This window comes from Dipodomys merriami, unplaced genomic scaffold, assembly GCF_024711535.1.
Source record: "Dipodomys merriami isolate MVZ:Mamm:240054 unplaced genomic scaffold, mDipMer1.0.p SCAF_5, whole genome shotgun sequence".
NCBI classification, from domain to species: domain Eukaryota; kingdom Metazoa; phylum Chordata; class Mammalia; order Rodentia; family Heteromyidae; genus Dipodomys; species Dipodomys merriami.
Window position 1 is genome coordinate 26715102 of NW_027206068.1, and position 23190 is coordinate 26738291.

The window sequence follows — 23190 nt, forward strand, 5'->3', positions numbered from 1 at the left end:
CAAAGCAAGCTTTCTCACTTCTTCTACTGATGTACCATGTAGAAGAATGCACAGAACCTGCTTTGCTCCAAAGAGCCTAGGATAACTCAAGGCTCAGTATTTCTTCTAAGTCTAGAGATGTGATCTTAGAGATTAGCAACTATACCATATTAGAGTTCCTTGCTTTTAACAGCATTTCACAGCCTTCAACTGACACAATTGATATTCCAAAATATTCAGTGTTCATCTGGTGCCATTCTATACACCTGCAACCTCTCTGGCTCCAGAAGGCTGACAAGCATCTGAGTCTTGTCACCCAGACTAGATTCATTTGTTTTGTGTGCAGACTTACACCACACAGCTAAATGCTTCACACCCACTTTTGCTCCTGTCAATAACAAATCCCTAGGGACATTCTGGAAGCAGGTCATGGCCTTATTGATATATTTGCCTTGTGGCATAGAAACATAAAGTCTAAGGGCTTGCTGTCTGACACAGCAACTATACCTTATATAACTTCTACAGTAAAAAAAATTCCCAACTGGAAAACACTATCCTTCAAGACACGTTAGCATAAAATGTCTTTAAAGGCTTTTATTGATTTTTTTATTTTTTATTTATTTAGTCAGTCATGGGGCTTGAACTCAGAGCCTGGATGCTCTCCCTGAGCTCTTTTATCCAAGGCTAGCTACTCCACCACTTTGAGCCACAGAACCACTTTGGTTTTCTGGTGGCCAACTGGAGATGAGTCTCATGGACTTTCCTGTCTGGACTGGCTTTGAATCATAATTCTTTAGAGGCTTTTAAAGGATATATTATAGATATTTTAAAAGACATTTTACCCAAGAGATAATGGTTTTGTGATTTAATTGGTTCTTCAAAAAGATTTTTTGTCTCACATAATCTTAGAAAGATGTGTTATAATTTTTAAGCACAGAGAATTTCATCTGACAAATATTTTCCTCTAATTAGCTTTATTGTTCAGCACGCTGGCTCTAATCCTCAAGGGCTCCACCCTCACTATATACTGGACTTCCCATTGGGAAGGATTTCACTCACAAGAACTGAATACAAATGTCAGCCCATAAAGGAATCTTAGACTCAATAACAGATTATAGAAAAAATGTTTTAAAGAAAAGATCTATCTCTGCTTTCTACCCTCTCTTATCTATGGAAGGCTCATCTTCCCTCATCCCTCAGAGACGAGTTGGCTTTTCATCTCTTATTTCAGACATAGCTTCTCAATTCTTGTTTGAGCCAAAGCCCAGGCCCCCACTCAGCCAACCTCTAACTGAGGCTGAAAGTAAGGGGTAAGCTTCTCCAGGATTTTTCATCAAAGGCCTTGACTAAAGGCGGAATCAGGGAACTGCTTTTAAACAAAATGGAATCGTAGGAGCTCTTCTTACCCTCATGCTTAATGTAACTTTTGAAAATACAGAAAAATATATAAGGCTGTGGCACTTTTAAAAGGCACCAAACAGCAAGCAACAAAGCAAACAAACCCTTAGAGATAATAGGTTGAAAAAAGTGAACCTATGGGAACTTGATGGATTCATTTAATTATAGGCATGGAAGAAAGGAAGGGAGAAAGTCAGGCAGGCAAGCAGGAAGGAAGGAAGGAAGGAAGGAAGGAAGGAAGCAAGCAAGCAAGCAAGCAAGCAAGCAAGCAAGCAAGCAAGGAGGGAGGGAGGGAGGGAGGGAGGGAGGGAGGGAGGGAGGGAGGGAAGAAGCTGCTGCTTCTGTTTCTGCTTCTGGTGGCTGATAGTTATACTTAAAGGGCCATTCTTTCCATTTCATTTGATTGTTCTTTAGCTTTTGGCTGCTTCTCTTGCCTTCTTCAGGGAGACCGTGTTATGCTAGTGTCTCCACCAGAACCTTCTTTAAGACCGAGTACCTTGTTTCCCTTGCTGCTGGCTGCTGGCTCACATACCTCCTTCCTGGAAAGGGCTTTGAGGAGGGAGCTAGTGGCTTATCCCCAGCATTAACTTCTACAGAAGGAAGTAAAGACAGCCCCAGAGTCTTGATTCCAGACCTTCTGAAGAGCTTCATCCTCAGCCAGTTTCCCCAAAGTGCACTCCAATAAGCCTGACTGATCCCCAGCTCCAGCTTTGTTTGCGTTAAGCAGTCCAGGCCCAGCCCATACTGAGCTTTCTTGGCTGCCACACACCTGGGCCTCTGGGTGCCACACAGTCAGCTGGATACCCAAGCACATGCCATGCTAAGGGACATTGGCCCAAACAAGCAATCCAGGTGTTAACTGTGCAGCGCTGCATACACACAATCACACAGGGAGGGGAAACAGGAAGAGCTAGCTCACACCCAGGAAAAGTGCCCAGTCAGCTCTCTCCAGAGGCCAGAGGACCCACCCTGTACCCAAAGGCCCCGCAAAGACATCAGTACCCGCTAAACGGGTACTTTTCTTTTTGCATTCATTCATACATTCATTCAACCAACATCCACTGAGCTGAGCTCTGGGATAAATATTGAGATTGAAGAAGACTAAAACACAATCTTTTCCAAGTTATTCACCGTCTAGTTCAAGAGCTGGACAAGAAGCAGGCAGTTGTGCAACATAGGGCACACTCAGATCCAAGTCCTAAGTGTACTTGAGCAAGTCATGTGACCTCTTTGGGTCTTCATGTCTTCTGTAGAATGAGGTTAACTGCAGGGCCTACTTCATGCAGAGTTGATTCAAGGTCTAAGGGAGGTAAGATGTAAACAGGGTTTAAGTTCTGCTTGTTAACCACTGTCAATATCCTTGCAACAGAGAGAAAGCTATTGAAGACTCAGACAAGGAAGTCAGAAGTCCAACTTCTGAGAGCATCAATTTTCTACAACAGGAGCCAATCCAAGTAGAGGGTCCCCAAGGCCTTCCGCTGGGGAACTATGGACTGGAGCTGCCACCCAGTGGGAACCTAGAAGGCACCCAGCATACCAGCCACTAGACCCAGGAAACAGGCAGAGGACTTTCTTGCCCTGGACCCAGGATTTGGAGAGTGGGAGGACCTGTTTGACTTGGATTGACAGGGTACATTGCATTCCTCTGGGAGGTCAGAATCTTCACACACATCCCCCCAACCCCTCCCCCCCCCCCCCCCCGTCTCCACCCCTGTCAGGACCCAGGCGCCGCTTCCTCCTTTGTGCTCTCTTCTCTCTTCAATGCCATCTGTTCTATCTCAGGACCCATTTTCCTCTTCTGCTATTGAGGGCCCATGGTTTTGCCCACACGTCTGCTCCCTTGGTCAGAGGATTCATCAACTCCCCTGTGCATTCCAGCCAGGACCTTTCAGAAGGCTGCAGGCCAAAGCTCTGGGGAACACTGGCCTGTCCATGTACCTCAGGTCAATAAAGGACACTAGATGACACATGCAGAACTCCCCTGGCTAGTGACTCAGAGGCCAGCAGCTGGGAGAGAACAGGCCAGCTGGCAGCCTGTCATGCGTAATGCGGCCTGGGCCTCCACTCAGCCACCACCAGAGTGGTGCTGGCTGCTCTGGAGAAGGTGACAGGACACACTCTGAGGTGCCCAGGGTCTAGCTTCTGCTGTCTTCCTCTCTGCCAGTCTCTCCTCAACTCCAATAAAGGAGGAAGGCAGGAAGGAAGAGGCCCAGGATGGTGCAATGACCCGGATGATGATATTAATGCACAACACTGGGAGTGAGTCCTGGCCAGCAGCCGTCAGCAGCTTCCAGCTCAGCCACCCTCAGCTCCTCGGCTGAAAATACCCAAGCATCTGATGCAGCAGCTGCAGGCTAAAGTTAGCCTGGGCAAACCCAGGGCTGGCCTGGGTTCTGCAAGCAGCCAAATGGACAGAGACAGCTACAAACCCTCGCAGGTGTGAAGGCCTTGGGCTCAGAGCCAGTGCCATGACCAGGAAGACACCTGGCCAGGAAAGCAGATGGGGCGGACCCAGAGCCACTGTCATCTGCAGCCATGTTGACAGGCCCTCAGCTTATGCTGCCACCAGCAGACAGGAGGCAGGGCGTGCAGATGAGTGAAGCATGGTGATACAGAGAAAAAGGAGCTGCGGGAGTGATAAAACTAGCATAAGAGTCTCACCAAAAGCTGCCAAAATAGAGATTTCTAAGTAATGGTACATTAGTAAATACGATCCTGCACTTACTTTTCAGTGAGATTCCTTGGGCCACCATCCCATGGCCCTATGAACCCATCAGCCATTTATTCTTTGCTCCTGTTAAAATGCAAACTGACCCTGGACTTGAAGCTTCCTTCACTAACTCAGCTATTCTTACTGAGAGAGGGAGGGAGGATCAGAGTAAATGAGCTGCTGTTAATAAGACGTTCAACATCAAACTAAATGACGCCGGTATAAAGTAGCGGTTGTTGAATGTGAACAGCACTTTGCTTGGTATCAGGCACAGGTCTAATTCCCAGCTCTGCCACCTCTAGGGAATTTAACTTCCCTAAGCCAGAGCTGCCTGTTTGGTAGAATAGGAAAAAAAAAAATGCCTGTGTTGGATTGCCATGAAATTAAATGGAAAACTTAGGGCAGTGTTTGACATGAGAAAATTCATGGTCAATAAAGATGTGGTGAACTTTAATTACGTAGGAGTCAAGTTCTGTGGAGCGGGGAGGCAGGTAGTAGGAGGCACAACGCCACCTCACAGCCTGAGCCTCAGCCTAGGGAGAGCCTCTTTCATATGCACTGGGTGCCTGAGCCACACACGGCTACACTGCGCTCCCGTGTGGCCATTTTCTGAACTACAGTCTCCTTTGTGCTAAACTGCCATATAAGAAAACATCAAGCCTTGTAGTTATTGGGCCATTGTTGAAATCAATTATCTGAGAGTTTAGTCAGTTATCTGAGACTTTAACTACCAGTCACCCAAGCAAGCTATCCCACCTGTGAGCACATGTCCTTTCCCCTGACCCAATACCCAGATTGCCAACCTTTAATGGATACTGGGATCATTATAAAAATAAGACCCATCTGCACCCCATGCCAGCCGTATGGAATCAGACTCCATGCCAGTGGGTCCAACAACAACAAAAAGTTTCCCAAAGGACCCCAAACCAATCTTGTAAGCCTTATCAGGCCCCTCTCACCTTTTTGGTCTGTGCTGGCTTTGTAAGTTATGTAAGCAGAAAAGCAATGCTCTCTGAACTTAGAATTAGTGCCTCAAGCTGAAAAAGATAGGTGAGAGGTAGACAGAACAGGAGACAGAAAAGAAAAAGTTTGCAATAACAACAGAAAAATGGGAAAGGGGCCCAAACACACAGAGAAAAATGGCGGGGGGGACAGAGAGAGTAGGAGGGAAATGGACTGGAAGGGAGAAAAGTGGAAGAAGATGAGATGAAATAAGACACAATCTCAAGATTATCATAAGATCTCAGAATGGCAAGAGATAACCCAAATCCAATCAATGGAAAAATACTAAATTAAGAAAAATTCAACATAATTAGGCATAGGATTAATATTTGTAATGCTACAAAAATCTTACATAGTATCAAGGATGCAGACAACACAGGGAGAAATGGAAAAATGTCTGATACAAGATACTCAAGTTCACTAGTAGTTTGGGAAATACAGATAATCACTTTATATTCATTGGACTGACAAAAAGAATCAGAAAGCCATTTACTTATTGCTCAATGAGAGGTAAGAGAAAATGCTTCTTTAAATCTTTATAATAAAAATGTAAATGGTCACAGAACTTCAAAAAGCTTTCTGAAAGAATCTAACAAAATTTACCTCTCATCCCCCAACTCACCTGTTCCATTCCTGAGATAAGATGTGCTAGAGACCAAAGCAGCAGAACCTACTGATACACGTCCACACATACTAATGACAGTGTGCTCACAAGAACAAACACATGAGGGCAAAGAGAAAGGTTACTAGTACAGAACTGGTCTATAGATGTTGACCTGCCCAGTCAATATGACATAATACATCCATTAAGAAAAATTAGTAAGAGCCATTTCATCATTGGAATTTAAGGAATGAGATATTACTTATAAAAATATTAATGACAGCCAGCTCATACTGTAATCCTAGCTACTCAGGAGGCTGAGATCTGAGGATTGTGGTTCAAAGCCAATCTGGGCAGGAAAGTTCATGAGACTCTTATCTCCAACTAACCAGCAAAAAAAAGCAGAAAGTAGAACTGTAGTTCAAGTGGTAGAGTGCTAGCCTTGAGTGAAAAAAACTCAGGGACAGTGCCCAGGCCCTAAGTTCAAGCCCCAGGATCAGTACAAAATAATAAAATGATGATGTAATAATGCTCATAATGTTCAATTGTTATATAATAATTACGCAGCAGTATTGATAATATTGTTTCATTTAAAATTAATGACAGAATCTTTGTGTGTGTGTGTGTGTGTGTGTGTGTGTGTGTATGTTATATGCAAGATTGACATATAGCAATACACACTGACAAAGTCCTATTGGATATTTCAGCTCATATTCACTATGATTGTGAGCTACTTGCCGTTCCTGCATGTCCAGATATGTATTATTGAGTATGAGCACATAGAAACATGGAGAAAAACAAGGATAGTTACAAAGCAGGCTGTTAACTTGAGAAGGAAAAGGGCCTTCCTTCCCAAGGAGAGGGAGCAAAGAAGGAGCAAAGAAAGACCATGATGATCTGTCTAACTTAATTGTAAGTCTGCTGTGTACTTCTATAAGGTCATACATGCTTTCATGCATCCAGCATGTAAAAAATATAACAGTTAAAGAATCCATTTCATTAGTTTGCAGCTGTTGCAGCCATGCTGTGTAACAAACCAAACCTAAATGCTCAGGATGTACCATCTCTCTGACTTGTGTGCTGGGTGGCTGCTTTGGGCTGTAGGCCAGCTTCTGGTTGGCTACAGTGTCTCTTGCTCTGGTGCACATCGCTAGCTAAACCCCCAAACCACAGTTAGAGAGGGGCAGCCTCATCCCTCATATCCCCCTGTCCAAAAGAAGTCCCAGGGCCAACCCAACATCAGTAGGATGAGAAAATGAAAACAATGGAGTGTGAAAGATGACAAATAGTTGTCAAATAAAAATGCCATCTCCCCAGAGTTCTGCCGAACACTAGACTTGAGAGGACTTTCTCACCACAGACAATGGACCCGCTTTGGAATGAGGAGAAAGGAAAAGGAGTGGGAGGGGGAGAGGGGGAGAGGGAAGGGAGGCATGTTGTAGTGTTATGGTAGGAAGCCTGGTCTCCAATGCAAAGTGATTCATCATTAAAGGCCCTACTCTCCCGAGGGACTCAGGATTCTGGTGCTTAGATCCCCTGGGACACTGCTGAGTTCCTCTGAGAGCTTGGTCCCTGCTAGCTCTCTCTGCCCTGATCATGGTGACACCATCTGCCATATGGCCCCACTGTGTCAATCAGATGGAAACACCCCATCTTGAACAAATTGTGAAATAAACCTTTTTTTGTATATATTTTATTGCAAAGATACTGTACAGAGGGGTTACAGTTACATGACTAAGGTAATGACTACATTTCCTATCGAGCATCGTTACCCCTCCTTTGTTTTCCCCCTACCATCCCTTCCTTCCTCACCTCCCAAGATAAACCTTTTTCTTTAAAGAATTTCCAGATCCAGATATTTTGTTAACAGCAGCAGAAAACAGATTAGTACAGCCATCTTGTACAAAAGGCCTAGGGAAAGACTACAAATAGCTTTTGCCTGACACACAATCACAACCAATGAGAAACCCGTTGAAGGAAAAGTGTGAGGCAAAGCCATGTTTTTAGAAAGCTATTAATTATAGCTATTGAAACATAAAATACATGTATTTTTTGATCTATACTTTTCCTCCTAGAATGAAATTTGTGTGCATATATAATCACCAAATCACAGTAAATAACACAAGCTTTATAGTCAAAAATAAAAATTGAAAAAAAAAATCTATCATAAGAACATGGTTAAATCCATAAAATGGAACATCCTATGGTTGTTAAAAGGCAAAATAGAAACCAGGGGTCAGCATGCACACCTATAATCCCAGCGTGGTCAAACTGAGGCAGCAAGCTAGTTAGTTCCAGGCCAGCCTTGGTACATTAGCAAGATCCTGTCTCAAAAACAAAGGAAAAAACAAACATGCAACTTGTTCACATAAATAAAAAATATCTTCAAGGTAAATTATGAATTTAAAAAATCGAAGTCCAGGGGCTGGGAAGGTGGCTCAGTGGTAGAGTGCTTGCCTTGCATGCATGAGGCCCTGGGTTTGATTCCTCAGCACCACAAAAGCAGAAAAAGCCGGAAGTGGCTCTGTGGCTCAAGTGGTAGAGCGCTAGCCTTGAGCTGAAGAGCTAAAGGACAGCCCACAGGCCCTGAGTTCAGGCCCTATGAAGGGCAAAAAAAAAAAAAAAAAAAAAAAGAAAGAAAACAGAAGTCCAGAAAAATGAGCAGATACAAACAAGTGATAGAAAAGAAAGCCCAAATTGTCAATAAATAGGAATATGCACTCTACCTCACTAGGAATTGGAGCTTCCTAATTATAGCACTAAGAAGACGATCTCACCCTCAGAAAAATTAACCAAATTAAGACCAACTGCTGTCCACAACGTCAACTAGCAGTAACTCCTACACAGTAGCAACCTCATGATTCACAAGTAATAAAGGGGCCTGGCTCTTGGGACTTCTGCCCAAACAAGAAGCAGCTGTTGATATGGAAATGGCAAGACCTTTCACTCTCCTTTCTGATTGCTATAACAATGTAAATCAATGTAAGCTATGAATTTTAACAAAGCACTCACAAAAGGCTTGGAGGGCATACATGTGAAGAATATGAAGCTGCATGGATTAAAAACTAGCACAGTCAGGGGCATCCACAGCTGACTGAGAATAGAAATTGGTTAGTTGGTGAGTGCTAGACAAAGCAGACTCGACCGGCATGCCCGGGGATCTCTCCATAGGCTCTTCCCGTGTCTTGAGTGACAGACAGCAGGCCTGCCTGCTCATCAAGTGGGCAAATTCTTCATCCAACACAATGCTCACCCAGCTGAGTGTGGGGGGAAAGGAAGCGAGCTCAAGACTAGCAGGAAAAATAAATGTGCCCACAGTAGGAAGACAAAAGGCCATAGGCATCAGTAAGAAGCCAAGTGGTTACACAGCGGGACAGGCACAATGGCGGAGAGATGAGGTCTGTCCACATTCATGGGAAGATAAGGAGAAAGAGGCTCGCTCATTATAAGATCAGTATAAATGAACCCCTAGTTTAGAAGAGGCAGGCTTCCTTAATTCCATCATTATCTGAAATGCTACCTTTACATTTGCTTTCTAATTTGCGGAGGGATGTTGAAACATTTCTTCTTTTGACAAATCATGAAAACATTTGCTCTATTCCAGAACTATGTATAATAGTATATACTTTGTGCTGCTCAGCGCTTACCACAGCAATGTGAAGCTAAACTCCTCACCTTACTTCATAACAAACTCTGACTCAGAGCAGCAGAGCTTATAACAGCCAAGCCGAGACTGAACTCTAGAGCCCTGGCCTTTCTTTGCTGATGACGTTTTTCCACTACCTCTGGAGGGCTGCCAGAGAAAGGCCCAGCATATTCCCTCTGGGAGGAACTCTGCAAAGGGCCCTGCCGCTTGCCATGCGCTATGAGCTCAGGAGCGTAGCCAGCCACGGGGCCCAGGAGGCTGATAAAAACTAATCAAAGCCCGGTTGTAAAGAAGAATAAATACAATAAACATGAACATTTTCCTTGATGAATATATCTGCAGTGGTAGAATGACTCTTAGCAGTCATGAAAGAATAATCACCAATAAATAAATTGACTTCAGGTCATCTGTGCTCTCCTAATCCCACCTCCTGGATTTCCATCAAGTTCAATAAGTGGGGTGTTTAGATCTGGAATTCACAAATGTGTTACAGGCTTGGTCCCCTGGGAATCCTTATGGAGGGGTGGAGTCTAGTGGGAGGTCTTCAGGTTATTAGAGGCACGGCCTTGAAGGTGATGTCAGGACCCCAGCCTCTTCCTCTCCTGCCATGTTGAACTGTCCCAGGCCAAGAGCCATGGGACCAACTGGTCATTGCCTGAAACCTCTAAACTATGAGCCAACATCATCTTGCTCGCCCTAACGTGAATTTGGTAGAGTGTCAGAAAGCTGACTCTTACCTAACACATTCACCTATGGCAAAAAAGAAAACCAAGCGGCTGAAAAGTCCAGGGGTGGCTTTGGGGCTGAGCTAGAAAATTCACAGAGGCCCTGTATGAGAGCTCCTTGTGTTGTTCTTCGACTCTCGAGTTATAATTTCTCACAGATTTCCAAACTATCAGAGTGGGCAGCACATAGAAAAAAAAATGAATGCCCAGTGCACCAATGGGAAGAGACCCAAGCCTGTTTTATGAGATTCGATCCCAGAGAGTTGTCTCTAGCGATTGAAAGGAGAATGCCATTACTCTTGAAGGGAGCCAGGCCATGAGTCTGGAGTTCACCGATGCCACCTTGCCAGCTCATGAGGAGACTGGCTTGGCAACTACGATACGCCCTGCAGGGAGCTGGGGTCATTTTGCCCAGCAGTGGTCATTATCTACTGCTGCAGAAAAGTTACCTCCCAAAATGTTCCTGCTGTGGAGCAGGAACAGAGGGACGCCTAGCCGGGTGGACCTGATTCAGGGTCTCCGGAGGCTGGCGGAGACCCACAGTCCTCTCAGCCCTCCCCTGAGGGGTAGAGCTGCTCTCCCATGACCATCAGCAGGGCATAGGTCCTCACCGGCTTTGACCTGAGACATCAGTTTCTGCCACCTGGGCCTCTCCATAGACCAATTCATAACATGGCAGCTGGAGTCTCCTGAGATGCGGGGCTCTGGGTGTGACAGCCAGCAAAGCAGAAGTCAGCCCTTTCTCAATCCAATCTCAGAAATGACAGCTCTTCCTTCTTCCATATTCTGTGTGTTAGAAACAAATCTCTAGGTCTAAACCAGGGAAGAATATTATCCAGGATGTGGGAATACTAAGAGGCTACAATCATGGAGAACTACTGTAGAGCCAGTCTTCCCCAATAGGATTGGAGCCTCTGGAGCCAGAAACTTCTTGATCTTTTCATTTATGAAATGCAACACATTCCCTCCTTGCTGAGATCTGTTTGTTAGGTTTTTTCATATCCTATGCAGTTCTAAGAGCCCTCTGCTAATACAATAAACCCACCACCAATAACACCAGACAGGTGAGGGGGAGCGCCTCTGAACAAGTGTTCCCTGCAAGGAACATGTGGCGCCAGGCAGAACCCTTCATGTCCTCTGTGATCCTTGCTGATATTTTTGGGTTTTTTTTTTCTGCCTGATGATAAAAATGCAGCATTCTGAGATTCTTCTCAGCTAATTTAGCATGGCTGTCGGTGTGAAAGAATGCCAGGCTCAGAATTCCACTGCCAAAAATGACAGTGCATAGAATTAGACCATGAGGAGCGCAATTAGCTTAGACAAGCTATTAACACCCAACCATGAACACAGACGGAAAAGCAGGGGAAGAAAATGGAACGATCAAAAGGAAAATAAGGTTAGCCCAGTAAGTGAGGAATAACAAAATTTCTCCCCAAAACTTGGTTTATGGTATCTTCTTGTTTGCTATACCAATTAAATGAAAAGAATAACTATGCACAAATAATGCAAAAAAAATGATAATCGCCCATCTGTATAATATTAGCAGAAAGATAACCTATCATGTATCTCTAATAAATTACACTGTAGACATTAGTGAGACTGGAGAATTTTCCCTTCCGTTCTCCTGAGAACACATTTTCTTCAGCACCATCATGGCGGACAGTATTACTGTCTGCCAGACTCTCAGATAGAGGAGAGAAAATGCCAAATGTACTGCATGCTTTATAAATATATCATCTGTGTATAGACTGCCTAAAACATGTCATTTTTAGAGACGGTTTTCAGTGACTTTTTTTGGCAGCACTGAGGTTTTAAACTCAGGCACTTAGGCAGGCACTCTGCTACTTGAGTCATGTCCTGCCCTCCTCTCTTTCTTTTTCTTTTTCAAGTTATTTTTCAGATATAGTCTTATTTTTGTCCAGGGCTAGCCTCAGACAGTGAATCTTCCTGTCAGTATAGCTAGGATGACAGACACACGCCACCCTGCCTGGCTTGTTTTATTGAGATAGAGTCTAGCTCACATTGTACCCAAACTGCAATCCTTCAATTTCTGTCTCCCTAGGATTTGCACTCAGTGCCTGGGTGCTTTCTCTGAAAGTTTGTACTCAAGGCTAGTGCTCTATCACTTGAGCCAATAGCTCCACTTCCGGCTTTTTTTGTGCTTAGCTGAAGATGGAGAGTCTCATGGGCTTGCTTGCCCAAGATGGCTTCAAACCATAATTCTCAGATCTCCTAGGTAGCTAAGACTACAGGCACGAGCCACCAGTGCCCGGGTGTAACTTTTTAAAGTGCGAACATGTGCCCCCTGACATCCAGTTTAATGCGCTACTTAACAGGAACTACAATACTTGTAGAGCCTAAAAATTAAGAACAGAGTAAAACTTTGACTTGCTATGTACCCTCATGTCGGAGACACAGACTCGTGTGACCCCTGCCTGAGGATTTGTGTGCTATGTGAGGTATGTGTGCTGGTGAATGAGGAGAAAGCTCCTCCACAGTCCTGGCAATGGTCGGAGCACCCAGCTGCAGCCTTGTGGGGGGGGCGCCGAGGGGGATGGGGGGCAAACAGGGGGAGAAGCTCTTTCCAAGTCTGGGCAACAGCCTGGATGCCCAAGGCCATGACCTTGGTGAAGGATATGGGGAAAGTGCCCTTCATCCTCCGAATAATCCTGTAGGACAATGCCTTGGTATTCCCTTTTGTGTTTCTAAGGGAGCCCACCTGCACCTTGCTTACTCTGTAGTTTATTTTTTTTTAATTGTGAAAATACCGTACAGAGGGGTTACAATTACATGAGCAAGGTAATGAGTACATTTCTTATCAAGCATTGTTGCCTCCTCCTTTGGAAAAAATATGGAACGCTTCACGAATTTGCGTGTCATCCTTGCGCTAATCTTCTCTGTATCGTTCCAATTTTAGTATATGTGCTGCCGAGGCGAGCACCTCTTTGTAGTTTTGATCAGTGGAACCGCTTCACCTTTGTTGACAACAATTAACTCTTCCCACTCACTGACTAAAGGTTGTGGTCTGCATTCCCGTAAAACTGTTTAAGGTTAACTTCCTGCCCCATGACTGAAGATTTTCCTTCTGTACCTGTATGCTGTATTTAAGCATGCGATGATGCTCCATTAAGCTTTGTCTATACCCACAAAGGTGTAGTCCACTCTCTGCCCAGGTATCACATTCTCAGGTCTCGCTGTGTGAACAGCGACAGTCTAAGAGAAGTTTACTACGTAGATGATGTTCAAGCCCCACAGAGCACATATGGGCCCCATCCAGTTAGGAGAGGGGCCTTGAGGCCTTCGCTGGAAATCTAAGAGTAGAGGTTCAGCATCCCAGCCTTCCCATATAGACAAAGGAAAACTCACTCTCGTCCTTCCAGAAGGTGTCTTGTCCTAAGCCCTGGGTTCTTAGGTCGTCTGCGGTCGCCTGCTTTCTGCATGGCATAGCAAGAAAAAAGGGACCCACTTTCCACCAGCCCTAGCTGAGGATGCTCCCAGCCTCTCCCTGCACAGGGCCAGGCAACCCCAGGCAGGGCCCAGGTACCTGCAGGATAAGCTAGCTGTGTCAGCAAGCAGCAGGCCCAGTAGTGAGCTGGGTTTTGTTTTTGCTTTTTGGTTTTATTTTGGTGCCAGTACTGGGGCTTGAACTCAAGGTCTGGGTACTGTCCCTTAGCTTTTTCATTCAAGGTTGGCATTCTACCATTTGAGCCATAGCTCCAATTCTGGCTTTTTGCTGGTCAATTGGAGACATGAGTCTCATGGACTTTCCTGCCCAATGAGATCTGAAGCTCCAAGCCTCCTGGGCAGCTAGGGTAATGGGCATGAGCCAGGGCCTGGCTCCAGTAGTGTTTTGACTATTCATTCTCCTGGAAGGATGAGGGGTGGCCTCTTCTAAATAGTTAATGGAGGTGATATGGGCAGTGGTTTACCCATGTGCTCAGCAACTGTCTGCCCTAAAAGAGCAGAAGACCCCTTATAGTTTCCAACTTGGGCCATTGCTGTTACATCTGTGTTAAAACAGACACAGCATCATTCTTGGTCAGGGCTCTAGCTGAAATCAGAGATTTCGTGATCCAAAAATAGATATTAAGGCTATGAGGACAATAAAAATGCTTTTAGGACACTAAGTCATATCTAGTCTCCAAAACACCAAAGTACAAATCTTAGTTAGCCAAGTCGGAGCTTGATCATAAAACTTTGTTGGCCTCAAATCACCTTGGACAATGATTTACTATCATATAACCCTTAGTCTGGAAACTGGGACAATTGTTTTAGATTCTGCTATAGAAAATTGGATTTACACATGGTACAATCTTTAGTTAGCTACCATAAATCTCATATTATCTAACTCATGATTCTCTGATCCTATTAAAATTGACCAAGCCAGGACTATGAAAAGTGGTAAAAATGTACTTGTGGTTAGGTAGGGCAATAGAGCTTTCCCTTGCCCTTAAGTCATGTAAGTAAGATTGTTTTGTTTTGGCTCTGTGTGTGTGTTTGTGTGTGTGTGTGTGTGTGTGTGTGTGTGTGTGTGTGTGTGTGTGTGTGTGTGTGTGTTTTACAGTGACAGTATTATTATAGTATTATATACAGTACTATAACAGTATTATTTTGAAATATGATGCAAGAGTTTGACACTTTTCCTCCACCCATAACCAAATACATACAGAGTAGATGATACATGGTGGTGCTCAGGAAATAATTGTTGGTGAACTTATTATTTGGCTTTTCAGTAGCAGGGGGAAAAGTGTCCGTTAGAATGGGGTTCAAGTGGAGATCAACATTCCTTTGCTCTCCGAAATAGTTTTTATTAATTTACCTTGGATCTTTCATTGAAATGTCAAAGCATCTTTCTGAAGCCAGTCAAGAGATGAAATGCAGGTATTACCAGCATCCTTGGAAACTGAGGGGCCAACTGTTTAGTGCAAACTACATCATCCAGATGAAGCCACTAGAGGGCAACAAAGGGCCAGGAACTGACAGCAGCACCTAGAAAGGGCTGGGGAGAGACCTCATCTGTATCTAATTAAGCCTAGTTCATATGAGCCAAGGAGCAGAATACTGTTGGAAAGAACTGAGGAAAACAGAGTTGTGGAAAGGGAAGAAGGGGGGGGGGGGGAAGAAGGGAGATAGAGGAAGGGAGAATGAGAAAGAAAAAAGGAGGGAAGGACAAGGGAGTTACTTCAAAGCAGCAAAGAGACAAAGTAAAAAGAGCAGGCAGGCATGGAGAGATCAGAGAAAAGCAGCGTTGTGGGGAGTGTTAATGATTATGGTTAGAAAGTGCAGCAGAGCTGGAAAATATTAAAAGCCACAGAAAATACGCCAAACCCAGGCCTTAAATTTCTAGAAAGTAAAGAATGTGACACAGCACACAGAGGATCAAAGTAGGCTAGGCCTGAGCGGATCTCTCCACCCGAGCTGAGGTGATTTAGAATCACCTACAGGTGGTGCATCTGAACTGTGTCCTGTGGCGGAAAAAAAAAAAAAAAAAGGCATTTGGGTTCCTCTGACTTCTGGTACTGTCTATCAGTACCACTTACTAACCAGGTAAAATCATAACCTCCTCACACCCATGTCCCTCATCTGTTAACTAGAGATCATAATCGTGTTGCCTTTTATAAGAAGGATTCAATCCAGGCCCCACCTTCTGTAAAACTCAAGATAAGATAATCTAGTCCAAAATAAAATGTCAAGCATATCATCAAACTGGCACAGTTTCAGATGCATTCAACCTGTCACCTTGTAACTTTGAACCTACTTAATATTTTTCATTCAAGGGCCTCATACTTCTCTCTTGCTCGTGGCTGGTGCTCTACCACTAGAGCTATCCCTCCAGCATGGCTTTTAATGATTAACTGGAGATGAAGTCTAATGGACTTTTCTCTCCAGGCCAGCTTCAAACTGCAATACTGCAGATCTCGGTCTCTAGAGTAGGATCACAGGCATGCGTCACCAGTGCCCAACTTCTACAGAATTCTTGACAAGACTTTTGAGAGGTAGAATAAGGAAGGGAAGATGTAATAGTGTGCTGTATTCTTTATATTTTTGCATCCAATGCCCATTTCATTCAACTTCTTTTAACTGAGCATGACCTGTACCTGCTTCAAAATTGTTATGAGGGTTAAATGTTCATGCATAGCAAGACATCAGTGGCTTATGCCTATAATCCTAGCTACTCAGGAGCCTGAGATCTGAAAAAAAATCACAGTTCAAAGTCAACTTGGTCACGAAAATCCATGAGACTCTTATCTCCAATAAACTACCAAAAAGCTAGAAGTAGAGCTGTGACTCCAGTAATAGAGCACCAGCCTTGAGCAAAAAAAAAAAAAAAAAGCTAAAGATGAATGTCTTGGCCTTGAATCATAACCCCAGTACCCAGACCAAAAAGTAAAACAAAAGTAAAAAATAAAAAAATGTAAAATGAATGCACAGAATGTAGAGTAGACTTTAAAAAGAAGGAACTGCCTGTGTCAGTCACCTGGAGCTCAAAGGCTGCAAACAATGCCCATTTGTTGATTCTTCTCTCATGGGGAGCTGTCTGATTTAGGCCATGTTTGGCTGGACAGGTTGGCTGGCCTGTGTGGACTCACTCACACATCTGTAGTCACAAGAGATGGAGTAATCTAGGCCAAATTGAGCTCAGCTCCACATACCTTTGTTTTTGCATCTGGAATCGAATCCTAATCACAACACTTGCTGAAATAAGAAAGTACATGGAAGCACATAGCTCACACTGACTCCGGCCTGATTCTAGACTGAAGCATCTCTGCTCCTGTCTCCTTCTATCCACCAAACCACTTACACAGCCAAGACCAGACCCAAGGATGGGCAAGCAGAATCTGCCTCTACTGATGCTTAAACTCGGAGTCTTACTCTCAGCCTTCTTGTTCGTGGCTAGTGATCTACCATCTGAGCCACACAGTCTTTCCTTTTTATTTTTTTTAATGGTTGGTTTTTCACAACTAGAATGTGGATGCCCTTAGAACAGGGCTTCTGTTGTCTTATTCCCATTGTACCACTGAGAAATGAAGATGTGCAGAGGTCACAGGGCTGTGCAGTGGTACAGGCAAGATTTGAACGAACAGAACAGTCTGTGCCAAAGTCCAAGCTGAGTCACTATTCTCTTGCCTCTCCTAATAAGGATGGGTGAACTGGAGGCTGGGGAGGATTCTGGGACCTAAACTGGCCTTCAGTAGCATAATGCTCTTTACTTGAAGTCAGAGCATCTAGAAGCATCAAATCAATATTGTTTTTACTGGATCTGATGGGAGTAGTACAAAGAGGATGCATTTGAAATTACATTTAAAAGCACAGGAGCCAGACATAGTGGTAGATGTACATTATTCTAGCTACTCAAAAGACTGGGCAGGAAGATCATAAGTTCAAGGCCAGCCTGGGAAGTTTATGAGACCTTGTCTCAAGATCATTGTTTTATGGACAAGCAGTACAGCCCAGTGGCAGACCCCTTGTTTAGAATGTGTTAAGACCTGGATTTAGTTTCAAGTATGGAAAAATAAAATAAGTAAACACACAGTATAGAAACAAGAGCAAAATTAGACAATTTCACCAAACTCAAAAGCTCTGCAGAGCAAAGAAAAATCAACAGTGAAGAGACAACCTATAGGAGAGAGAAAATGTTTGCTAACTATCTGACTAAGGGCTCAATTAAAAATGAACAATACGTCAAAACAGACACTTTAAAAGGAAGACATGGTTAACATTCTCAGTGAAACACAAATCAAAGCCATGATGATATATCTGCTCTAAAAGAATAACTGTTATCAAAAAGACAGAAGACACAAAATGCTGGAGGGAAAGGAACGCATTTCACACTGCTGAGGAAATGTAAGTTAGGGCGGCCAGTATGCAAAACAGTATAAATGTGCCTCAAAAAATTAAAAATAGAAACTACCACACCAGGTCCCAGTGTCTTGCGCCTGTAATCCTAACTATTCAGGAGGCTGAGATCTGAGGATCACAGGTCAAAGCCAGCCCCATTAGGAAAGTCCATGAGACTCTTAACTCCAATTAACTACCAAAAAGCCAGAAGTAGAGCTGTGATTCAGGTGGTAGAGTGCTAGCCTTGAGTGAATAGGCTCAGAGACAGTGCCCAGGCCCTGAGTTCAAGCAATTTATGACCCAGCTTGTAATGCCAGCTTGGGCGAGTCAGGGGAAAGACTGGCTCCAAACAGACTGGGTCATCAGTGGGTAAACCATCTGGCCCAAGGACTGCCTTCAAAGCACCGCGCCGGTGAAAAGCACATGTCAAAGTTGCTGGCAATCATCCCAGGTGGGCTGCTGTGTGAAAAATACTGTCTCTAATTGAAATACGGATACTGAATCTAAGTAACTGGGATGCCATCTTGGCATCGTGCTATTAATTGTAGATGGGGACTTTCCAAACTCTGGAGGTTATAGGGGACACTCTTTGGATTGTAAAAATTGTCATAGGCTCCAGAAAACTCCCGCTTCCTTTAGATAATTGGGGTCCTGATTGTCCCTTATTGTCCCCCTGAATTATCACTTTGTTAGAGTTAAGTATCCCTACCTAGTCGCTTAGCCTATGTATTATCACTTTGTTATAGTTAAGTATATTCACTTTGTCTTTGTATTATCACTTTATTAGGAATAAGTATCCTCATTTAGCTTGTTTTGTTCTATGTATGACACTTTGGTTAAGATTTTTGTCTCCACCTCAAGCACGTGTCTTTGTCTTTAAAAACCATGTGTTAGCTCTGTTCTGGGCAGCTGGTCTTTGAGACAGGAGTCCACCATGCACTCACCGGCTTTTTAATAAATACTCCAAATTCAACCTTTGGAATTGTGGCTCTGAATCCCGATAATTGAGAGTACCATACAACATAATAAGGAGATGAGCCCTTGGGGTTTTGCAGAAAAGGATGGATTTTACTGTTTCCAGTTATACAGGTCACTAACTGTAAAGGGAACATACATTAGAAAGGGGACTTGCCTACCATCTCCGCCATGCGCCTGTCTCAAGGGTAATAAGGGGACTGTACCACGTTGTACCACCGCAGGCTGGTACAAGGAGCTACTTCTAATATGGGGGGACTTAACATTGGAGGAGCTGATGACACGGAATAGGAGGGATAGTACTTCTATGGGATCCTGTAGCACTGGGGGAGAAGATTTGTTTAGTTATGAGAACTTTAGGACATTGTTCTCCTATCCTAGAAAAAAGGAGTAAGCTGAGGTCTATACAAGACACAGATAGAATTATAAGCAAACACACACAGACAAATAGCCACAGACACTCAACCCACATAGCCCACCTCTCCCAGGTGCGCTCTTGAAGAAGCTCCCAATGACTCCAGAAGTCCCAAATGGCCCTCAAGGAGGCCCAAATGACCTTTCAAGGAGGTCCCAGATGACCTCTCAAGGAGATCCCAAAATCAGGCTGGAAAGCTTGCCCAAACTCACCCCTAAAGGGTTCCCAAATGACTATTGTCCACATTGGTCCTCGGGAAACAAACACTTAAGGGAGGTTCTCACCCCTGAGGGCTGAGACACTCACCTACGAGGGGGTTTCGCTGGGGCCAAGGCCAGATGCCGTCCAGATGGATGATCTCGCTGGGGCCTCGGAAACTTATGACTTCCGGAGAGCAAGACAATCCACTGAGGCACAGACAGTGAAAGGTGGACAAAAGAAGTTTATTTACACTATTTACACCAGAAAGGGGTCTTGAGATACCTTGTCCTGGGCTAGATACCCAGAACCAAGAGCAGCCTCGACCACTAAACCTCCAAGGCAGCCTGACCCCCTGACCTTTATTAGTTGGTCGGCAAACCACCAAATAAGTCAGTCTGCAAACCTCCAAACCTCAGACCTCCGAAGATCCAGGGCTCCAAACCTCCAAAGAGGAAGGCTTTTCCCTTTCTTCCCTTCCTCCTCTGCATGCCTCTCAGCTCTCCACAGGCCTGCCCTGCTCTGCTCCGGGAGGCGCCTCCACAGGCCTCTCTAGAGGAAGGTCCCAAATGGCCTCCAGAGGAGGCCCCGAATGACCTCCAGAGGAGGTCCCAAATGGCTCCTCAAGGAGGCCCCAAATGACATTTGAACATTGCCCAGTATATATGTATATATAGAAACCTGACACATTTATATCTCATAAAGTTGTATAATTTTTGTGCCATCCCTTTAAGACAATAACTATGTAAGGTGATGCATGGATTAATTAACTTCATAGTTTTAGTCATTCTATAAGGCATACATATATCAGATCATCCTGTTGTATGTATATGTACTCAACAAATCAAGTGATCAAATCCACTTAAATATACACCTTTTTGTCTATTATACCTAAACACTAAAAAAAAAAAAAGTACATTTCTGAATAGAAAGAAAATAGAAGGTCTTACAAAGACTAAAAGAATCTAGGAGACTGCTGAGAAAGGTCACCCGGTCCAGGCCTCTGCAAGCCACGCAGGGCTGCAGCTGAGCCTCATTCAGGAGCAGTGCAGTCAGCTGTGGTGGTTAGACTCGGAGATTATAGACCTCCACAGCACCCCTGGCGATGCATGCCGGCACCGCCTCATTGCACCAGCGAATGCTGCTCATGTTAGAACTCAGTCGTAGGGTTTCACTGCACTAGGACTTGGACTCCTTAGGAAAGCTGAGATCAGAGGCTGCAAATTGGCAGACTGGGGGCCGAAACCAGCCTGCAGACATATTGTGTTTTGCCTGCACTGACAAGAATATTTTAAAAGTTGCCAACATTTAAAAATAGGGAGATCTCTATTAAAAAAAAATTCAGCTCTTCTTGGAATAAGTTCCTTCAAAGGGTTCGCTTATCATCCAAATGATCTGTCCTGTGAGTTTTTGAAAGTCACTAAAAAGCCTTGGTGTGTTTTGATGGTGATTCCATTGACCTTAGGTATATACCCAGCTACTGTGGTGGTTGTGGGGAGACAGTTGGGGTAGCCCCAGAGAGAAGGTGTTGACTGGGAGCTTTCCAAGATGATGAGGTAATGGAGGCAGAAGCCCGAAAAAGGATCCATGTCCTGCTGGAGAGGCCTGAGACGCCCTGTTCTCTCCCCTTGCACACACATGGACACAGCTAGAAAGTGCTATGAGGGAAGACCATCGCCAGACCCCGAATTCTCTGTGAACTGGACTTTCCCACCTCCAGAACCATGAGCAATACTTCCCATGGTTTGCAAATTACCCACTCCAAGTTATTTTACTACAGCAGTATGAAAGGGGTGACAGCCTGGTGGTCTCTTCAATCTCATCGTTCCCAGTGCCCCCCCATACCACCAAAGGGTCCTGTGCACAGCCCCCACCTCCCAGCCCACCACTTGATAAAAGCCAAGACTCTCTCCTCCGAAGGCACATTCTGGATCTTATCTCTTGAAGCCCCTAAAAGCTTCGTTCTCTTCCCTCCAATAGGTTTGTAATCATTGAATCCCAGAATCAAGTTCCTCTCTGCTTAACATAGCTAAAGGGGTTTTGTGTCTGAAAGATGGATGATCTATTTTTTCACAGTTTACTGGTTTATACCTCACAATGAAATGTTGTCAGGAGCATGATCTATGGAACTCCAAATCTTCGTAATTTCCAAAAGTCAGACTTATGATGTAGCATGTGAGCAACTTTATTAATGTTCTAAATGTCCTAGAAATGTGCATCCCAACCTAACTTATATGACTATAATGCTTCTGTGCATCACCTTTATAATAACAATAAAAAGTATTTAAATGTGCATGCCACATTTTTCTTCTATGTTAATGTAGCATGGTTGCCAATCATGCAGTTAAAACCTCCTGTATCTCACTGCTTTTTGTGTGCATGCCCCAAAACCTACTGAAACTGATGTGCCCAAAATCTTGTACTATGACAATAGGTTGGTCACTTTCCTCCAGTCAGTTTGTCATTTTCCTTTCAATGTTACTATGCTGTGTTGTTGGGTATGTGCAAGTTTAGAGTGATCACTTCCCAGTAGCCAACTTTTCTGCTCTTTAACTTTGTACCTGTGTTGTGTCCTTACATCTTCTTGAGCAGCTTGACTTTATTTAAACTTTTAACCCAGCAAGCCATTCTTTCTTTTATAACTGAACTACTGGTCCACTGGTTTTCCTGAGAACAAGATGTATCCATTCGCTTCTTCCATCTTGCCTTTCATTTTTCAGTGATCCTGATTGTAATTATGCTATTGCAAGATTTCTACTGAACTACTAAAAGTTTGGTCCTTTCTCCCCCATTCCAATTTGTTTTCAATCTCTTCTAGCTATTTTGTTTGTTTCCTGTTTTATATTTATGGGACTGGGTGTCAGCTGGCCTCAAACTCTCAATCTTCCTGCCTCAGCATCCCAAATGCTGGAATTATAGACATGTGCTACCATTCTTGGCATAACTGCCACCCCACTCCCTCCAGATTTGAACTCAGGACTGTTTTTCAGATCGAGTCTGACACTTTTTGCCCAGTTAGCTTCAGATCAGGAATCTCTTACCTACCTCTTCTGTGTGACTTGGATTGCAGGTGTAAACTACCGCACCTGGCTTGTTCTTTGAGACAGAGTTCTCACTGACTTGTTTTCCAGATTGCCTTGGAACCATGACCCTCCGATCTCCACCCCCAGATAACTTGGATAACAGGTGTGAACACTGTGCCCATCCCCCCCCATCCTAATGCTTTAAAATACTTGAAGGTGTTTTGGTTTAAAAGGACTAAAGTTAGCCAATATCCTTTACTTCCCAAATAATAAAAGGAAGCTAGAATATCTTAACTCTAATCACACACTGAAAATATATGCTTTTTTGTTTCATATTTTAGTCCTGTTTTCCTTAGTCTCCACAAATACAGACCAAGAACATTCAGTCACAAGATCTAAACAACAGGTCAGGAAGCCCAGGTTCTTCATTCAATAAATGTAAGGGAAAAGAAAGGCTGAGCCAGGTATCATTGCTTAAGCCCCAAATTCTCAAAAGACTACTACTCAAAAGACTGAGATCTGGAGGATCAAGATATGAAGGCAACCCAGAGAAATCTACAAGATTCCATCGCCAATTAAGCAGTAAAAGCTAGAATAGAGGTGTTGCTCAAGTGGTAAAGCACCAGTCATGAGCAAGGAAGTCAAATCAAGCTCAGGACCCTGAGTTCAAGCCCTAGCC

General features: G+C 44.0%; 1 long non-coding RNA gene and 1 pseudogene across 1 annotated transcript in view; both read right to left on the minus strand.

Annotated features, from left to right (window-relative positions):
- Nucleotides 1-23190, minus strand: part of LOC138809580 (uncharacterized) — a 179597-nt gene that overhangs the window by 131269 nt on the left and 25138 nt on the right. The gene's annotated exons all lie outside the window — the stretch shown is intronic.
- On the minus strand, nt 12907-13002 carry LOC138810314 (U6 spliceosomal RNA; annotated as a pseudogene).